Here is a 15,543-nt window from a genome sequence, read left to right on the forward strand (position 1 = left end):
TATGTGTTCATGTTCCCTGCTGATGGGCCCTGTGTTGTCGCAGGCTGAAGTGTACTAATTAATTTCAGCCAAAGATTTGTCCCCTCAATTACCAGCCCCTTAGATATGCTGTCTGGATGATCCATGGCTGCCTTGTGGGAAATATCCAGGCTATACAAGTTTTATGATTTTGAACCTCTAGGCCAGTTACAAAGTTATCTCAAGGAGAGGAGCTGATCTGTTTTGCAGAGAATAATGGCTGTGTACAGTGCTTTAAGGCAAAACCCTACCAGGTAACTGCAGCAGAAGGCTGGAGCTCACATCTGAAGTAAAAGGGAAATGTGTCCTGCAGCCAGGCATACTGCAAACTTCACCTACAAACCTCACACAGGCCCTCTCGTAATGTTGGCATTGTTGGAAGCCTGGGAGAGGGCATGTATAGTCACGTGGCTGTCAGAGGAAGGGATTTTGCGGCTGTCTTAAAATCCATTTCATTTTCACCTACAAAATATATTTGCATGTCAAAACATCATAAACACAGCTCATACACAGTACCAGTCAGACCTGAAGAGTAACCCTCTAGCATGTATTAGCCCTATGTATTCGGTATGTGTATAGCCCTTTTTGTATGCATTATTTCCTGAGATGAAGGTACAATGCACCTTGTCTATACAAGGGTTATCATGACGTGCTGATGGGATAACCAGTTTACACATTTCCTTAGCTGAGAGGCTCAGGATATTGAGATTGAATATGGTTTAATTGTGGCAATCTGCCTGTCTGTTTTTGGCTCCTCAGATTCAGTTTTCTCCCAGGCATCATTATTGCGCTTCATTTCTGTCAGTGGCTTCACAGAAGAGTGAACTTATCCCTGGGATATGATGCACATGCAGAGAAGCCTGTCTCCCCTGTTTTTCCAAGCTAAGACCCTCTGCCTCTTTGAAGTAACCCTGTAGAAACTGGAGACATTAAACTACAGTGAAATTGGAGCAATGGAGTGGAGAATATGGCTCTGAAATCTCAGCTGTGAATCTCTGGGGAAGTGCGGGGCAATATTGCAGGTCCCAATGCTTGCCCCTCCTCATTCCACAGTGACAGAGGCCAGAGATTGTCACTTCTGCCATGCACCAAGGCCTGGATGCCACCGACAAACCAAAGCATAAGAGCACTGGGATTAAACTGTATGCTTTAATACCTTCTTATCCTATTAGCACGGTGTTTAAATGGACTGGGGAATTTAAGAATGATTCAAATTGCACACTTACAGACATTTTAGCATTTCAGAAGAAAATAGAGTTTTTGACTGATGGAGCCCAGTTCTTTTCCCAGTTGTACCTTTGCGACCTGCATGTAATGTGATAGAGGGGGCAGCAGAGCCTCTTAGGGATTTTTAATTTTAAAATGGATGACAGGTATCTGTTCACTAATAATTCATATGTAGCAGTTCTGCAAGAAATTAAAAAGGCTGAAGGCACCTAATTTTAGTCTTTTGTATTTTTGCCCAACTTCTGGGTTCATAGTTAACAGTTGTTTGAAGTAGGTGTGGGCAGATGGCCAGACACTTTAATAGTTGAGGCTTGTTGTTTATATAAATTTCATTTTAATTGAGTGCATAGTGAGAGATTTATCGGTCAGTATATTTTTTCCCTAGGACCTTATTCTTGTACTTCTTTCCATGGCAGTAGTTACTTTGGGGAAGGAAACTTGTATGGATTTATTGTTTTTCTCTTTTCTGTGCACCTTGCCTAATAAGACTGTTGCAGTGGCTGCAGTCTGGAAAATTAGCCTGTGAACTCTTTGTATCCTTGTCTATCTGTATCAATCTCCCACAGGTCAGGCTAGTAAGAAGTCTTAACTGTGAGTCTGTCTTTTTTTCTTATAGACTAGTGTTGGTTCAGGTGGCAGACTGATGAAATGCAGCAGAGGTTCCTGCATTGCATTCAGATTGCATTTCTTTGCTTTCTTTCCTTTTCCATTCAGTGGGGTACCCACCACTGTCCCTAAAATTAACAATTATAATGTGCATGTGCAACACATATCTATGAAGTGCCTATAACTTTGCTACAGTGAATTTAATTGTCCAATGGGAATAATTCCCTTTTGCATAAACTCAAATTTTGTATCCACAGTTTGGTAGAGGCAGTACAGACAAAAGAGAATTAATGACATTAGATCCAAAGCAGTGATAAATAATGGCAGTAAAGTGATTTACTGGCTATCTATTGAGGTTTTTAATTGATCTACAGGTGCTTTATGTACTTACAGCTTGGTCTTGAGCTTAGATAATATAGGTTCATGGTCTCACCCTGTTCACAATCAGTCTTTCAGTTGCTATATGGTGCATAAAATAAAGTGACACCTTTCCACAAATGACTCAGACATGTGGCCTTAACTAAATATTCAGATGTCTGGACTCCACATATGCATATCAGTTTATACCTTATTTAATTCATACAAACCCCTAAAGTCTCCTTTCCTATGTATATACATGCTGTGAGATCTCTCTTGTCCCAGTTTGCATGCATGATTTGTACTAGACTTAAGAGAACTGATACATGTTTATGGGCAAGGACAATAAATACCTCTTTAAAATTATATATTTTCTTTTATTTTCTGGAGTTACAGAGTTCCATAACTTTGTTTACCTCTGACAACAGTATTTTGGCTATTTGCTTTCAGATGTTATTTTGGTACATACTGCCCATATAGGCATCTTGCTTTTCTAATGACTGTTTAAAGAATAATGACCCTTAAAGACTGCTGTAGTAGCCAGATCCCTATTAGATTAGGCTATATCCAGAATAATTTTTCTTTCAGACCAACAGAATGAGAATGAATGCTTTGTGCTGCAGGCACTTGTCTGTTTAAAAAAATGGAGCTCAGCTCCTGGCTATGTCACACATTTAGTGTATGATGGTAGGCAAGTGTTCTCGGGGCTTTTTTTTTCTCCCTCTTAATACGTGAAGCAACAAGTGAACATCCATTGTTATTTTCAGAAACAGCAGGGGATTGGCTTCCATGGAGTTTCTCAGAGTTCCTGTAGAAAGCAAAGCTCCAAGCCCAGCAAGCCTGCTGAGAGTCAGCCCTTGCTGTCCTTCTTCCTATGTGCTGATGATGCCATGCCCAGTGTGTGGACATCTAGGCATCCCTGGAGCTTCAAGTGTACTAAAAAAAAAAAAAAAAAAAAAAAAAGTAAACAGAGAAGTTAAATCTACAGGGAATCCAGAAGCCACTACAATAAACTTTCCTTTTTTTTTCAATCAACCTCGATATAAAAGTGTGGCTAGTATCCCATCCCTGTGCCTAGATTACTATTTGGACCAACTTGGTAATTTCTACTGAAAGCTCTGAATGACTGTCGAAGTAGTCCTCCACAAAGTAGTTCTGCAGAATGAGAAATCCCAAAGACAGTCTGGTAATAGAGTCATAATTTAAGTAACAAAAGGCAAGTGACACTGTCCACCTATACAATTTTTACCTCATGAGTCAAGAGTTATTAAAAAATATTCTTGTTGATTTAAACTGACTTGACAGGTGAAAAGTTTTGGCTATTTTCTGGCACTAGTTTTGTCATTCTTAGGCTGCTAATCAAACCAAACCAAACCAGAACAAAACAAAATAAAACAAACATGCAAACAAACAAACAACAACAACAAAAACAACAACAAACACAACATCATTTTAATGCTAAATAATCAAAGTAGGAGCAAATGATCTAAGGATTTTGCAGATAAGTACCTTAACTTCAGACAAGATGAAGGTATTTTCCCGTACAGGGCAAACAAAACTCCTGTGCTCTGGATTACTGTTAATCTTGCAGTGACTGGGAATTCATTGCACTTGATTTATCACAGCTCATGTTTAGGCTGTGTGTTTTACATCTGACTCTGCTGCCAGGTATGCTGAAGTAGTTGTTAAAATAAGATGCCCAAGAAGCCACTCAGCCAAGACATGCCATCTGCTTCCTGATGACTGACAGTAGAAAAGTCTCTTGCATTACTACCAGCGGTATTCTCCCTTTCAAATAACTGTGCAGAACCAGAATCATTCTGTGCCATGTCGTTAAAGATGAGAAGGACTCAGACTTTCTATTTTACTAACAATTCTATAATTTGTAATCTTATTCTTTTGGTCCAAAAGTTTTCAGACAACCCAAGTGTGTGTGTATATATATATATATATATATATATATATATATATTTTTTTTTTTTTTTTAAAGGAACCAGTAGTATTTGGAAAAATAATTTTAGATGAAAAATAAAAAGATTTTATGTTGACATAAGCACAATGCTCATTCTTTTTCTAAATTAGTTTCTGAGCAACTGGTACACTGTGGAAAAATTTCTTTTGCTCTTAATGACCCATTTACACAAAATACTGAAATAAAAGTATTCACTCAGCTCTAACAGGTGTTGCTATGTGTGTTTGCTTCAGTGCATTGGTGATGCACACCATAGGTTGTTCACAGTTGAAGTGTCAATTGGTCAAAACCAGTAGGTTAAACTGTACTAGATTCTACCAATTTTAAGTGAAAAATATAAGATAGAATAATCTTCTCTTTGCAGAAAGCATTTAACTTCTGTCAGTCTCCAGCACCCCAGGAGAGGGGCTGCTCTATTGGAACTCATATCAGCTTTCCACCAGATTTCTGAGAAACAGAACACATGAGTAGTCCTAAACAGTTTGAGCTTAACAAGGGGAACCACAGAAACAACTGCTTCCTGGAAAAGTTTTTCCATAAATTCATGACATTCATTTAAATGAATAGCAAATGGTGCATTTTTCAGCTGTGCCTGAGGAAAATCAAATTGCAAGCTGCCACCAAAAAGGTGGTGTCACTTCCTCTTTGTCCCTTCCTTTTTTCCATGCCTGTTTGCACACTCCCAGCTCTTCCCTTGCACCAGGACTGGGAGTTGTTTCACCTGGTAAGCCAGTTTCAATCTCTAAACAAGTAGTTTCTTGGTTAGTTTGATATAAATTCCTGAACCTATTTAACAGAGTGAAAAGTTGATTGCAAACGCTGCCTGCTTGTCTCTGTTCCTTCACCCTTCCTCAGCTCTGCTAGCAGTGGCATTTTTGCATCCATGCCTTGAACCACTTTAAGCGATTGGTACTGGTTAAAAATAACTTAGTCAAAACTGGATGTTATTATTCTGCATCAGTTGTCCCCATGGTGGCACAAACAACTGTATGAGGATGCCTAAAGGGGAAATGTCAGGAGCAGCTGCGTGATCAGGAGAGGGAGAAGAGAGGAGAAGGGCACAGGCCACTTAGGCTTCCAGGGCTGCAGAAACAAATGGATGACAAACCTGTCCTTAGGATACACTGGGTACCTACACATGGAGTTAAAAAGCAAAGCTGATACAGATTCACATCCTAGCTTGGCATGCACTTTTTTCCAGGTACAGATGAAACTACTTATCTACTGTGATAATAAAAAAATTTCACGATGAAGCTGCTGCAAAGCACTTGAAAGGCTCTGTCGTGGCTTAGTGCATCTGCAGTAAAGCACAACGGAAGCTATGCTAATATACTGCTATGTGTTCTGTTCATTGGGGTTTACTTATTCTGCCATTTAAGACACATCTTGCAGCTGCAAGGAGCTCAGGAGTGGACTTAAAAATAGAAAGACACTAAGTGTATTACAAGAAATAAACTCTAAGTAGAATAGTAGCATACCATGAATTTATATTTTGAATGGTGTAGTGTTTTCAGCCTGAAACACCTGTATATGTGTCAGTATAGACCATTACAGGGAATCCTACAAAAGCCCTATATTATGAATACATAAAACCACATGCAGATGATGACTGAAAGTAATCTGGATTTAGAGCCATCTGGAATATAGAGGCTGTATTAATCAGAGACTCTGAACATGGGTAACACCTCTTAGGTTGCTTACCGAAGTTTCTTGTGTCATTTAAGATTTTTGTTTAATTTAAACCAGAAATGGCTTCCATCCCATGAGTAGGTGCTGGCAAGGTACATTGCTTGGTGGCATCAATGAGATGCAAACAAGCTGTCAGACTTCTATTCCACTCCTTTCCAGGTGCATTTGTTACCTTAACATTTATGTTTTACCTTTATATTGTGTGATGGTGCTGGTCTTTGCTTTATTTGTACCGTTACATTAGTATCTGTCCCTCCAGCATACAATGTCGGGAGCTGTAATGCATGTTAGCTGCATCATTTACAAGTTTGTCCTAATGAAATTTGGCTAAAGTGGTCAAAGTTGCTCCAGACTAAATGAAACCACCACATGTTTTTAACAGTTCAGATGACAGATGACAGCCTAACATATCTCTCATGGCTTAGGATGGTATGCACCATTAGTTTTACAAAATATGAAAGAGTAGCATATGCCAGAAGCTGCTGTCCTTCAGGCTTTCACATTATTTTTCCACTTTCCTTGAAATGCAAACAAAGTACAAGCCTTGAAAGATCAACCATGCACAGATATGGTTTGTCAGCTACTTAAGAAACAAAAGCAGAAAAGAGCAAAAAACAAAACCAAATCAAACCAAAAAAAAAAAAAAAAAAAAAAAACCAACTGCTGGTATTTTGCTCTTAGAAGAAAAAAAATAATAATCATCCTGTTGTATTCTGTTTCAGGGGAGTGGGAGGAATTATAAATGAGAAGTCTGAACACAAGTAGGTGCAGCATTTAGAATGAGAGCTGAAAGGCTCTTGACAGCTTTCCCCTTTTGGCACCTTTTCATACTTTTTCACAGTTTTTCAGGTGACTGTCCACTCAAGGCAAAAAGCTTGTCTAATTAAGTATTCTGGGTTGTATTTTATTGGTGAAGATCTTCTAAGTTCTTCACCTTAGTCCAAGAGCCATCCTTCAGAAAGCATCCAATCCAGTTCAGGGTTGGAATTTGAAATCATGCAGTAAAGACAATACAACAGTAAGTCATTAATATATTCCCTGTGAGTCTGCTTCTTGGATCTAGAGCTCACGAGACTGTCATCATGACTATTACCAAGAATAATGTGAAGAAAGATGTATACTACTGTGTGGGAATTTTCTTCTCAAGGCAATAAGGACTTCACATGCCGTAGGGTACTGTGTCTGATGTAGCTCATTTTAGAAGTTAAATTTTGCCATAGCTCTCTGGATATCTACCATGACTCCCATTCCCCTTGTATTCTTAAGAAATCCCACTCTTTGATTTTTTCATTGAGATCACAAATACATTAAAAAGGAAATATGGCAAACAATAAAACAAAACAAACAAACAAACAAACAAAACCCTCATCACTTCTGCTATGCAAATTGTTGTGCAGATAGCATACAAAAACTATATATATATATTCTTGTGGTTTTAATAAATGAATATTTGGAGAGACCAGTAGTAAAGTAATCATAAAGCTCAGTGTGAGGTGATGGTGGGCAGAATCCCAAAGTGAAATAAAAACCCATCTTCATTCACACCAAAGGAACCATGCTGACTGGCACCATCCGCAGGTGGTGGGGACCTGAGGATGTGCACCAGATATATACTACAAAAAAATAAGAAAAGAAATAAAAATCAACCTCTGAAAAATTCCCTCCTGTATAGGCATGTGCACTGGGGACAGCAGCTATAAATAATAAATCTTTAGCTCTGAGAATGGTGTATTTCACTTAATTTTCTATAAAGTGAAATACTTCTATTTATTTCTTGAAGACCTTAATTTTCCCTCCCCCACATGCTTTGCCTTTGAGGAAGCCTCATAAATATTTCCTTATTATTCCTCTCTTTCTTAGGTTGGTCCCTGTGAAGGGCTTGGAGGAATTTGTTTATTCACTGTGAATCCTTTCTCACATCTGTTTTGTTCTTTTGGTCATGAATGTGAAGCAGCAACACAGGGCTTTTTAAATTCTGTTTGTTCATTAATTTCCTTTGTTTTTCTTGTTTACATTCAGCATTTCACCCATGAACTGTCTGTTCAAACTGTGTCCTCAGAACCTTGTCCATGTAGATTTAGCATGTCAACTCCCAATTCCCGTGAAATCATTACATGTTTATATGCATTCTGACTCTAATTCTACATAGCAATTTACTTGTCCCTGATTATTATTATTAGTCTAGTCATTTTTTTATGTTCAAGATGTTGTTGTGATTACTCCTTTGAGAAGCAGCAGAACTTCCTTGTGCATCACCCTTCTGATACTTGGCTGGAAAAAGGGCCCTGATCAAAAAGTGTCTCTCTGTTTTTTTTTGTTTGTTTTTTTGTTTTGTTTTGTTTGTTTGTTTGTTTTCTTTTTAATACAGTAAAATTCTGTTTATTTTGAGACATAAAGCACTTCTGTTTTTCCCCTTATTACCTGTTTACTTACTTTCTCAGTAACCCAACAAAGACCCAATAGATCGTGGATGCTCCATGCCACCATCACATCGTAGGGCTAAGGCTGAGACCAGAGACCATGTCCTGCTGCCATCTGTTCATGGTTTTGCCTACATTTGTGTTTGACTCAGGCTCCATCCCAGCAAACCACTAGCTCAGCACTATCCTGTCCAAAGGCAGCTGGGAGTAGTAGGCAGCAGGCTGGCCAAGCAATAGCAGTTCTCCACAGCTAGTCCATCTCAGCCAAAAACAGCACTGGATTGTGAATCGTCCTGCTCTGCTCCACTAGTGATGAGGGCTAAATTGTTTGCAGATAATAATATCCCCAAGGAGGGAGGCATCAGCAGGCTCTGCTTCCCAGCTGGTCTTGGCACTGCAGTCTGGCTGTTCAGTTTCAGCTTCTGGTGGTATAAAGAAATCGAGAACTCACAGACAGGCTCAGCTCTGGGGACTGCTCACACCTGTCACCATCCAGGCAGAAAACATCTCCCATTTCTCCATCATGGCTAGGGCATGGAAGCAGGCAAGGTGAAGGAAGAGCACGCTCAGCTTCTCATGGTCTCAGCAATGAGACAGCAGGTAATGCCGCTTCCTCTCAGAAATGCAGCAATGGTGGAACATTGGTGAAATTCAGGTTTCTGATGGACTAAAGTGCTCAGGTGCCATAAAGCTACTGCTAGTCCTTCTATGGACATCACAGTTCCAGGGGCACCAGGTATCCATGTCAGAGCAGGGTATCCATGTCAGAACACCATGGTGGTCCCAAGGGGGTGAAACAAGTCTTTTCTGTGCTTGAGCAAGCAAGCGTCTCTGCCCCTTTTATACCATCCCCTCATGGGTTTGAACTATCCTCACATATTTCTTCATTTTTATCAGTTAAAAGCGACAATTGCAATTTCTCTTACTTCAGCAAAAATATGACAATATCATCATGAATGAGTCATCTTATTCACACCATTACAGTCTAAATAAATTTTAAAATTACTAAAAAATGCAGCAGCCCTTTAAAAGTGCCCTTATTCTATTAAACAAATTGGAAATATTTGTATTTGCTGGTTCTCCAAAGGACTATTGTATTCATGAACAAGGATTATGAGAACTAATTGTTGGGCTTTAGCAATTTGCAAACAGTGATTTTACAAGCAGATGATTCAACATAGTCTTCTTTGGTAACAGAACAAAGTGTTTCTTGTTGCTAACTACAAACAGCAGTAACCCTTGTAGATTGGGAGTTGCCTTCCCAAAATGATCAAATCTTCTCACAGTATCCTTCTGAAATAGTATGCAGCACTTTTAATAGTTGCTTGCTCTAATTACAATTAGTAGCATGATCCAAAGCTTTTTTGCAGCCTGGGGTAAGATCCAGAGTCATTGGAGCTGGAATAACTCTTGAGGAGTTTGACAGCAAATGTACAAAAAATCTCTTTTCCATTTTATTCTAGGACATCTTAAAAATATTCTTCTATTTTCTATTGGAGTTTGCCTGCTCTGTAGTCCAAACATCCCATCTGTGCACATATTATCATCCAGGTTGTCTCTTTTTTCCCTCCAGCTGCACTGAGAGACTTTCCAATTGTTAGTTGGAAGTTAGCTTCACCCCTGATTTCACTTTGTTCTCAACATCACTTCATCTCTTTAAATTACAAAAAGAAAGGTTTTCACATTGCATTTTTCATTAGGCAGTAGTATCTAGACATTTAGAACAGTCTGTATTATCACAGCAAGTGTACAAGGACAAAGGAAACAAATATCTGCCTTTGTTTTGGAAAGGAAATTAAGAAATACAAAATGGTATGAAAATTCAAAAGGCTTAAATTTATTTTAAAATTGAAACCACCTTTTAGCATTATTTTTTTTTTTTTTCTCTGGGTAACTTTTCTTCTGTTTTTAAGTGAGTTTGATATTACTGTGGTACTTCGCTTCATCCTAACCTTTTTCCTCCCCCTAAATTAAAAAACAAACTAGATGCCGAGCATATATTGCTACAGACAGTAGTTGCATGGAAAGCTTAACACAGTTTCAGAGCTGCAAGATTATCCGCTTAAGGATATTACTAAGAAACCAGATGGAAGATAGTTTTCCATAGCTAACCATCTGGGCCCTGCAATGATACACTCTGCCCTAAGCATTGCTGTGGGAATTGACTTCATGATGGGAAAAAGCAGAGAAAAAGAGACAAGCAGAGAAAGAAAGCACATAATATTTTATATTACAAAATGTGAAGCCAAAGAGTCACCATTTTGGTGCATACTTCAGTGTTCTCCTCTTTGTGTTATAATCTGTGAGACAAAGAGAATAGAATATGAAAGTTTAATAGTTAAAATAACTTCATAGTCAGCTGTGAAGGAAATCAAAGGTGGCATATTGTTTTGAGTGGAACTTTGATTGAATTATTGGAGGGTAAGGTGAAAATGTATAGGACAATGTTTTCTGATAGGGCTGCTAATTTTCTACACAGACTTGATGTCTGTCCGGTTATTGTATGGAGATCTGAACTTCACGGCTTCCAGAAGTTCTATGTCTACAGCTGAGATCTGCAATGGTTTGCAGAGACCAGGGAAAGGTAAGAAATACAGCATACTGCAATAGCTTTGTGGAAACGCCTGCTAACTGGATGAAGTCAAAACAAAACCTAGAATGAGTGGGTGTTCTAAGTAGTTTCACTGTATGGCCTTAAAATTAAATTATAAGTGAAGGGTTTTAGGTGTATAATAGTAGTAGTCCTGGAGCCAAAAGATATATCAAAGATCATACTCTCTGGTGTTCACGAGGATCTACGACTTACCTTTTTTTTTTTGGCTGCAAACTTTAGCTGAAGTTTTCTGTGCAGTTTAGGCATTTCTGTTTTGTTGTTGTTGTTTTTCCTGCTATGTTGTTTCTTCAACATCTCATACCGTCAGCTTTTGCTGTCGGCTTTTGTCCACCAGGGCAGTTAGAGGATCATTTTCCTCTAGCTATTCATGTGCTTTTGCAAAGCCTGTAGGAACCTACTGGAGACCTATTTTCCTTCTGTCTCTTTCTGAATGAAATTTTCCAATGATTTTTCCTTAATAAATTTGCCCAATAGGGTAGATTAAAAAAGAAAATAAGAAAAGAAAATAAAAAAGATAAAAATAAATAAACCAATAAAAATGATTCATATTGAAGCCTTGAGTTGAATAACCCAGATAATGCAGGTTAGCTCTAGTGCACTATGTCATAGTGTAAACCTTTGTAACAAGCTACTGAATATCATTGAGCAAATGTCATCAGCCTCTGTGAAATATTTGGACCTTATCTAGGGTTTCCACCTGTAGCTTGCTTTCTGTGTTTGTGTGACAGATTCAGAGAAGTATTAAAGAATAATTATAAAAACCCAGAGAGCAGTCCATTCAGCATACTTCTAGACAGGTTCCTTACCAAGAAATAAAATGTTTATATATTTCCTTCCTTTTACCTAGCTAGAACTGTTGGTTGTTCTTGATATATTTATGTTAGAGCTGTTCTTCAAAGAGAGAAATAATTCCTTGTAATGATTTAAATTGTCATTGTACCTTATACTTTAACAAATTCCCATGACACTTTACTTCAGTCTCACTCTGTGTATGTGTGTTCCTGTATGCTTATTGCATCTGGATGTCCACAAGCAAATAACACAGATAGAACTGGATGTCAGGTAATCATCAGTATGAAAATAGAAATTTTTTTTTATTTTCCCACAGGAAAATCTATGTGTGAGAATCTGTAATGCTGCTTTTTCTTTAGTGCATGTGACTGCAGTGGAACAGGGTGCATGCTTTGGTTAATGCTAAGATTGGCTTCAGCCATTAATGGTGTGAAATATCTTATGCAAGAATATACCACAAATCTAGCCACTTATCCAGTTCTTAAATTAGTTTTGTATGAAAATACAACTAAACAAAATAATACTGAAAAGCCTTGCAAAACTTGTCTGCTTCCACCTATCTCTCCTTTTCTTCATTACCATTAAGCTGTAGAGTTAGTGATGGGGTGGGGGAACCTCATCCCTTTAAACACCTGGCATTTAGAAGCCTCCACAGAATATACAATGAAAGGCAGAGAAAATCTGAAGGTAGTCAAGCACTGAAATAGAATTTGGAAGTGAAGAAAAAAAGAGACTTTCCCCTGCTAACCTGAAAAGTCTCTGATGTTCCAGAGCTTAGAATGACACCAAAGGGTTTAGATTCTTAGAATCTTGCTGTGAGCCTAGACATAGAAAGCAATGATTTCCTCCATGAGCCTCCATATGGGCTATATTCTCAGGCAAAGAGTAAAGTCAAAAAACTGTCTGAGGCACAGAAGAGGACAGTTACTTCTATGTGTAGAAAAACAAAACGTGTTTTTTTATATAATCTAAATTGAAAAACGTGTTTGTTTGTTTCAAAAAAAAAAAAAGTTGCTTGATAACTATAATGCATGGCTTGAAGGAGATGCAAAGTTCATGTGACAAAAATAGATCACTGTTTTGCAAAATATTTGCTGTTTCTGACTATTAATATAACATTTTCTTCTTCTGGAATTTATTGATTTATTGGAAGTTTGTGCAGCTATGAAGTGTCAGAAAAGTGTATTGCCCTCTTGGATTGATGTTGCTCCAAGCTGTTTGGAGAGCAGAACTCTCTTTTACATCCATGGTTTTCCTCACTTGTTGGCAGTCAGTTTAGTGGTCATCAAGCAGTGAGCTTTGTTCCTTAATGAGAAAAAGATATAGATCTCAATTTACATCTTAGAACACAGAATACCATGAAAAGAATGAGGAAAATTACTCTGAATATAAGAAGTAAGCTGCTAGGTTGTGATATAGTAATAGAATAAAAATATATCCTAAACAAGGAGAAACATTTGTTCTTGAGTTTCTTACGTGCAAGCCTTGAGTTGAAAAACATGCAACAGTGCAAACATCTGCTTTGAGACACCTCAAGGAAGCACTAAAAAGTTGCCTCTGTGTCTGCAAAGATATTATTTCCAGTGGCTGTTCTCTATAGCTTTATTGGTCCTAAGGCCTGCTCCATTCCTGTAACTCTGCCTCTGCCCTGTTCTATCTACATTGAGCACAAGTTATAGATCATAAAATGTATAATTTAGTCACTAATGACATGATGCAGGAAGATATTTTCTAAAAGTATCTCTGAAGACTGCCTTGTATACTGCATTTGACTATTAGTCAGCATCTGCCCAGTTCCACCACAGACACATGAGGTTTGGCCCAATGTTTCTCGATATTGCAGTGCAGCGTTATTGTAACACCAGTTCTTTGGGAGCACAGCTCAGATGGCAGCTTCATCCAGTAAAGGGGGAGAGGGACAAATAAATTTAAATGGCAGTAAAAGATCCAAGTAAGACAGTACCAGATGTGAATATTTTTCAAAAAGATCAAGCAGAGTGTTGAGAAATTCCTATTTAAAAAAAAAAGTAAAATTATTATTTTGTTTGCCTACTCATGAAAACTGTGCTTTTCCCTGTACAAATAAGTCTGTGCAAGGGGACAGTTCATGGGTCTATGCTAATAAATACCTCACAATTGGCACCTTAAGCAAAGGCAATAGATCCTGATTTTCACTGATTGACCCTGCTCTACAGTAAGAACAAGACAAAATTCTGCCTGTTCTACATATCTCCTCATCCCTCCTCAAGAAGATATGTGTGGAGGCCCAAAGGGGCTAAACCCTTTGGTAGAAATATGAATATGAAAGCCAGCACAGCTCTAATTCTCTCACATGTTTTTGTTTTTGTTTTTTAATATATAATAATTTTTTAATATATACGTGTATATGTGCAGTTCTCTGTCTGAAGTCATGTTCTACGTTTAAAAATATGTTCTCACTTTAAAAATAAACTTACTTAGATTTTTTTTTTTTTTTTGAACAGAGAGACAGTCTTTCTTGAGAAGCACTTTATACAAGTCGCCCTTTTGCCATTCATGAATCTTCAGAAATGTATGCTGATTGCCTGACACTGAAGTGATAGAAGGCCTGCATTAGATCAGCTTCAACTGAGTGCAATATGCTGCCCTGGGAGGGTGACTGCTCAATGAGGTAAGTTCAATTTGTTCAGAGGGTCCTTTTCCACTAATGGGAAGTGGCATGAAATACTCAATCATCATTAAATGGTCAAAGATTTGAATCTGTTCATAGAATTGTATCTAGAGTAATTAAGTTGCTGAATGTGTCTCTAATTGTCTTATTGCAGTATTTCTGTGGCTCTGAAAAATGAGAAAAATAACAAGTTTTGTTAAAAGACAGAATTACAGTAATTTGAATCTAGAAGCCTAAAGCCTTCCCAGACTCATACTGTGTTACAGGAACTGTAGATTTCTGTAGATTTATTTATTTATTTATTTATTGAGATATGTGTGAATGTACTGTGAACATATTAAAAAAAAAAAAAAAAAAAAAAAAAGGAGAAAACAAAAAAGAGCAAAAGATTAAAAAAAAAAAAAAAAAAAAAAGATAATGTTACATCCAGAAGTTGACTGGTTTTAGTTTTACAAGTGTAGAAAGTAAAAACAGACTTTTTTAATTCTTACAATAGACTGCCATGGGTAGAGACACCTTCCACTAGACCAGGTTGCTCAAAGTACCACCCGATCTATCCTTGGAAATAAAAACTCCGGGATTTATGGACACTTGAAACAAGATTTCATCTTAGATGATTTTACAGTCCTGAACCAGGAGTGTGGATCCAGTGGAAATGGATCTCCTGCATTTCATTGTGATTTCTCTTAATGAACTATACAATAAAGAAAAAAAAAAAAAAAAAAAAAAAGAGAGAGAGAGAAAAAAAAAAAAGTTTACCTGTGTTCAGATATAACACAGTTTCATGGCGGGAAAAATATTCTCTGGAAGACTATTAAATGTAAATTACCTGGGGATCAGGTTTGATTCACAAACCTCTGGAGCTGAGAGATCATATGGGAAAAGCACAGTCATGTGATGGCATTGCTGTGACCCATGTCCCTCAGTCTCCACCATTAGCTTCTGTTTGGGACATGAAACTGAGATAAGAGTGTCTTTCTCATGGTCAGGACACTGCTGGTGGAGTGTGGTGCCATTAAAGCTCCTGAAAATCTTTTATGCCATGTAGAATTCACTAATGATAGGTTTAGCCTGGTTTAGTTCCCCTTAATGCTAAAATTTTGCTAAAGGAAAATTTGTCCTTTTAGTTTCAATTTTCTACAGCCCTGTGTTTTCTGTTTTCTTGATCCTCCAACTTATGTTATTTTCTGTTCTCTCT

The 15,543-nt window shown here is 37.8% G+C and overlaps 1 long non-coding RNA gene across 10 annotated transcripts in view; it reads left to right on the top strand.

Annotated features, from left to right (window-relative positions):
• LOC137858904 (uncharacterized) overlaps positions 1-15,543 on the top strand; it is a 296,077-nt gene that overhangs the window by 259,474 nt on the left and 21,060 nt on the right. For all 10 annotated transcript variants that reach the window (XR_011098068.1, XR_011098066.1, XR_011098064.1 and 7 more), the window contains one exon: positions 14,179-14,345. This is a non-coding gene — a long non-coding RNA (uncharacterized lncRNA). The remainder of the gene's footprint in view (positions 1-14,178; positions 14,346-15,543) is intronic.

The sequence above is a fragment of the Anas acuta genome, chromosome 6, assembly GCF_963932015.1.
Source record: "Anas acuta chromosome 6, bAnaAcu1.1, whole genome shotgun sequence".
NCBI lineage: Eukaryota > Metazoa > Chordata > Aves > Anseriformes > Anatidae > Anas > Anas acuta.